Here is a 6,000-nt window from a genome sequence, read left to right on the forward strand (position 1 = left end):
CTCCTTGGCATGGCCAATTATTGCTCAAGGTTCATCAGAGACTTCTCATCGATCTCTGAGCCACTGCGCAGGCTCACACAAGGCCACCCCTTGGACATGGGGTCAAGACCAAGAAACTGCGTTGCAGGCACTCAAGGTCAGTCTCACAAGCGACACGACGATGTCCTACTTCTATCCCAGCAGACAGACTGAACTGATTGTTGATGCTAGTCCAGTAGGACTGGGCGCCATCCTCTGTCAAAAAGATGAAAAGGGGATGAAGCACATTATTGCATATGCAAGCAGAGCACTGAGTGATGTGGAAACGAGATACTCGCAGACTGAGAAAGAAGCACTCGCCATTGTGTGGAGTTGCCAACATTTCCATTTGTATGTTTATGGACATCCATTCACACTGGTGACCGATCACAAGGCACTCAAAATCATCTGGAATAACCCAAGATCAAAACCACCTGCCAGAATAGAAAGATGGGGACTGAGACTTCAGCCATATAACTTCAGAGTGGAATACAGAAAAGGTGCTGATAATCCAGCTGACTTTATGTCACGTCATCCAGTGCCAACACAGGAGAATGAAAGTGCTCGTGCATGTAAGGTTGCAGAAGAGTATGTCAATTTCTTCTCTTATCACTCCACCCCGAAAGCCATGACACTTCACGAGATAAAAACAGAGACTCTGAAAGACCAGGTTCTGCAGGAAGTCATCGGTCACATCAGGAACAACACGTGGCATCTAACAGATAAATCCCAGCATGCTGACATTTTGAAATCATTCAAACATGTTCAAAGTGAACTAACAGTAGCTGACTCATCTGACTTCATACTCAGAGGCACGGGGATAGTTATTCCAACTGTCCTACAAGAAAGAGCAATACAACTGGCACACGAAGGGCACCAGGGTATCGTCAAGACCAAAGCGCTGCTACGTACCAAAGTATGGTTCCCAGAGATCGATCGGAAAGCAGAATCTGCAGTTCAAAACTGTCTGCCATGCCAAGCTAGCACAACTGTCACACACACTGACCCTCTGCAGATGTCACCATTACCCGAAACGCCCTGGCACAGTGTCAGAGCAGACTTTTATGGACCACTCCCTACGGGGGAATACCTGCTCGTTATCACAGACGAGTATTCTCGCTATCCAGTCGTTGAAAGTGTACGCTCAACATCAGCATCTTCTGTTATCCCAGTCATTGACAAAGTGTTCTCCATGTTTGGAATCCCAAGGACAGTAAAAACTGACAATGTTCCTCCTTTTAACAGTGAGGCTTTCTCACAGTTTGCAGACTACCTAGGATTTCATCATCGCAAAATCACACCTTGTTGGCCTCAGGCGAACGCCATTGCTGAGAGATTTATGAGAACCCTATGCAAAGCACTGAGAGTTGCCGAGATGCAGGGCACACCATGGAGACAGCAACTAAACATCTTTCTTCGTGAGTACAGATCTACACCTCATTGCACAACAGCGAGCTCACCAGCTGAAATACTGTTTCAACGCCAGCTATACACCAAGCTCCCTTTCGTTAACACCACTCCACGGAAGTGTTCAGATGCTGAAGTGAGAGCAAGGGATGATAGTGCAAAGATCAAGATGAAGGTGATCGCAGATGCAACTCGTCGCGTCAGACCACACTCACTAAGTATGGGTGACACAGTGCTGCATCGCCAACCCAAGCACAACAAATTATCCACACCACACAATGCAAAACCCTATAAAGTGACTAAAGTTAAGGGTTCTGAAATTACAGCTACAAGGGATGGACACTCAATTGTCAGGAATGCCTCATTCTTCAAGAAAATCAGACATGGACTTGAAGATGCCCCACCTGGACGGCATGTCGACCCCGCCTTAACAGACAAGCCCAGATACCCAGTCAGATCAAACAGACGCGTACCTATGCATCTGTCTGATTACACCAGATCTAAGACTTGAATATCTGAGTGACCCGTTAAAGGTTACGCTGCGTGTAACATGTTTGTTGTTCCTGAATCTAACACTGTAACCAGTATTCTAGTGTTGAATGTTGATAGTGATTAGTCAGAGATCTGCGCAAATGCAGTGCTGTTTAAGTGATGTTTAGGTGTGGAGAAACTCAAGTAATAAGAACATTCAGTAATTTTATTAGGTGTTGTTATCATAGGTTCAGATTAATAATTCACCTCACTGAGTACCTAATTTTGTTAAAGAAAAAAAAAGAGGGGATTGTGATATTTACAGAACTTTTATTTTGAAAGGTCGAATGTAAGGCAGACGGAGGATATAGAAAATGGAGACAACAGAAAACGGTAGATGAACAAGTTAGCGCTGCAGACTGTGTTGCCGCTGCAAGCCTGAGAATTAAAGAATGGAACTGAGAAATACTGAAGGTGTCATCATTAATGTTTGAGGCATGCAAACATTACAGTACCGCTGAAAGCGGCCGTCATCCAGGCGCAGCTCCTGGAGCAAATGGTGAAAACTCAAAAAAACTTAAAAAAAAAACAAAAAAAAAAAACAAAAAAAAAAATCCCCATTTGAAAATGTCATGTGACAATCTGATTGGCTTACGGAATGATGATGTCACAAGATGTGACATCATTAATACCTTTGATCCTTTGAAGTTCTGAAGTCTATAAATAGGGATCAGAAGCAGCAATTTTAAAGCAGTTTGTTCGCAGACTTCAAACGTTCGACACGAGATACATTTGGAAATATTTCTAAGCCTTTTCAGAGTCACTGTGCACAGGCTCCAACATGGGACGAAAACGCCGACAAAGAAAAATAAATAATGCTGCCTCTCCTTCGTGGTCTGGCCAGCCAATCTCTTCAGGAGAAATTACCATGGATGTTGTCTTATCAATCCAAAGGGCATTACAGGAAAGTCAGAAGGAAAACTCTGACCTCCATGACAAAGTTAAACAAATTGAAGAAGAGAAGCTTCAACTAGAGGAGAAGTGCAGACAATTGGAAGCACGAAATAAAGACCTGGAAGGAAAACAGCAACGGCAGCCTGATATAAAAATTATCAATGAGGGAATGAAGTTTGGTCAAGGACGAAAGAATTTTTTTTCCCGTATTTTTTCATCGGGAACACAGAGTGCCGAATTAAAAGAAACATCTGCCCAGCTTCAAGGAAAGAAAGCTACTATTGAGGAGATACAGATACTTCAAGGAAAGCTCGATGAAGCTGAGAAAACAATTGAAAAAATCCGCCAACAGAAGACTGAACAGGAAATACAAATGGAGCACAAACTGAAAGAGCTTCTTGAAGAAAAAAAGCAACAGGAAGAAGAAAAACGTATTCTCCAGGACTTTGAGAGAAGGAATCTAGAACTGCGAGAATTTTGTAATGAAATGAAGGAAAAAACATCTGAACTGGAAAGAAAAAAGACAATACGATTGCAGCGCAAACTCAAAGACATGAGGGAAATGTGCGTAGATCTGGCAGTCAGGTTTGGTGAAACAGAGTTAAAAAATATAGAGCTTCTTGAAGAAAAAGAGAAACAGGAAGAAGAAAAACGTATTCTCCAGGACTTTGAGAGAAGGAATCTAGAACTGCGAGAATTTTGTAATGAAATGAGGACAAAACACCTGACTGGAAAGAGAAAAGGAAATACTGGAAAGACAATGTTCAGAGATGCAGTGTACGATCGATGGAATGAGGAAAAAACACTCAGAGCTCATGAATGAGATGTTGTTGAGGGTCAGTGACTTGAAAAGCCAAATAAGTGAAATGCAGGCACAAAAGCAACAACAAGAGAAAAATATGAATACCTGCTGCTTATGCATCAAGTATTCAAGAGAAAAATCGACCTGATAGAAGAGATGTACAAGAAAAAACAAGAGAGAAATACAGACATGTGCAAGGCAAATCAAATGGAGGAGGCAACGTACAAAGACCCGGAAGAAAAGCCTAGAAAAGAACAAGCAGGATTAAAAGAAATGGAGCAAAGATGCAAGCAACTCGAGGAGCAAAATGCAGAAACAAACGATCAGTTGAGAACCCTTATCCTGGAGAAAAAAGCGCTCATGGAAAAATACCTGGAAATGAAGAAAAGAGGCGTCTGCTGGTTATTCAGATGATTTAGCCTCGTCCTCCTCCACCTGTGATCCATCTTAATTTTCACCTCTCCTGTCCCCCCTCTCCCTTTCTCTCCTAACACATATTCCCTACCTTCTTAATCTTTTTTTTTTTCACCCCCCCCCCCAACCAGTCCCAGCAGTTGACTGCCCCCTCCTGAGCCTGGTTCTGCTGGAGGCTTCTGCCCGTTAAAAGGCAGTTTTTCCTCCCCACTGTCGCCTAGTGCTTGCTCAGAGGGGATTGTTGGGGTTTTCTTTCCTCCTCCCTCCCCTTCCCCCCTCCCCCCCCCTCATTTATTTATTTGTTTAAGTTTCCTTTTATGTTGTTTCTGTAGTTACTTGTTTTACTTTTTTTAACTTATGTAACAAATAATAAACCAATTGAATTTATCCTTTGAGTATTTTTCATCTAATCTTTACAGAATTAAGCTCTGTCTTTTATTTGCTTGTTAAAACTCCATAAATGGTGAAGTAAAAACCTGGGATATGGTTTAAAACATTGAAATAGACTAACCAACTAGTCTAAAACTAAGAAACACTTAAATATTACGTTGAATTGAAAACAGTTAAAAGAGATATCCCTGTTCATAAATGTCATGTGATAATCTCATTGGCTTATGGAGTGATGGTGACATCATCACTCCTGGAGGGAAAAAGGCGCAAAAGTGGCAGGCAGACGAAGAAAAACACGGCATAATGATACTTTTACGTTTTGAAATCTACAAAGGTTTGCACTGTGAGAATCAACTTGTGACAACTGTGACTAATCTTCATGTGGTGTGTAAAAAAATAAAAAATATTAAAGTGTATAAAGTGTGTGGCGAGGGGCTAGTTATTCTGAGAAACCCTGCTGCAAAAATGAGGGACCACTGTATATACTTTCTCTATGAGTCTCCAGGTGAAGGCACAGCCATGAAGTCGTCCACTAGACAGTCCCAGATGGCCGTCGCTACCTGGGGATGATCTGGCACACCGTGGACACACCGACTCTGTAACTGAACGCGATGGTCCTGGAGGAGTCCCTGGTGTCAAGGAACCTGGACAAAATTGTTCAAAATTAGTATTATGTGTACTGCAGTTGTAAAATACATTATTCAAACTCTAAAATACTTTTGTGATGTCAGATTTAAATTACAAAACATAAATCTTACATAAAACATTTTGTAATTATAAGGATAATTACATAATATATAGATATAATATAAAACAGTCAGTTGTGTTTTGTTTTAAACTTTAACATATCATAATTTGATTGGTAGCAACTTTTACCACTACAGTGAGCCAATCACTCATAATTCCTAAACATGTCAATCAGGTAGGAATGAAGTAAGACATTAATAGAAATAAAGAGTTGTATGTAGCCCTTTCCTTGCAAATCATTGTTAATATTTTTGAAAAATTAACCTGATGAACCAAACTGTTCACAGTTTATAACTCTCAGTTTTAAGAAAGGCTGGTGACCCCTGTTATAGAGTCTGACAGCTGCGGGGATTATATACAAAAATTCAACTATACCAAAATTAAAAGGTCTGAAAAAAAAACGGAGGAGTACACTACAAAGATTAACCCACAGTGGTCCTCATACCCAGAGGCAGAGCCAGACATTTGAAACATCCGGGGCTTAGTCCTAAAGGGTAGTATGCATGTTTTTTATTTATTTATTTATTTATTTGTTTTTTTTTGGGGGGGGGGGGGGTATAGAAATGACTGAAAGATTAATAGGCTGTTTTGAGTTTTGTTCAAAAAAGATTGACTTCATATAGGAAAAAATATATCACATATGCAGGAACCTTAAACTAGGTTTTTAATTAAGCAGCAAGGCAGAACAAAATCAGGGCTGTATCAAGACCTGGACTAAACCCAATTCAACCAGACCCAGAACTGATCCAGAATTAAAACAGGACTAAAAGTTCAAAATCAGACTACTTAGGACTAAC

General features: G+C 40.9%; 1 protein-coding gene across 1 annotated transcript in view; it reads right to left on the reverse strand.

Moving 5' to 3' along the window:
• The window catches only part of LOC146509360 (zinc finger BED domain-containing protein 4-like), a 54,156-nt gene that overhangs the window by 14,341 nt on the left and 33,815 nt on the right, over positions 1 to 6,000 (reverse strand). Inside the window, exon 4 of the mRNA XM_085174273.1 lies at positions 4,943 to 5,100. The gene's annotated coding sequence lies outside the window, so the exon portion shown is untranslated. The remainder of the gene's footprint in view (positions 1 to 4,942; positions 5,101 to 6,000) is intronic.

Source organism: Neolamprologus multifasciatus, chromosome 10 (genome assembly GCF_963576455.1).
Source record: "Neolamprologus multifasciatus chromosome 10, fNeoMul1.2, whole genome shotgun sequence".
Taxonomy (NCBI): domain Eukaryota; kingdom Metazoa; phylum Chordata; class Actinopteri; order Cichliformes; family Cichlidae; genus Neolamprologus; species Neolamprologus multifasciatus.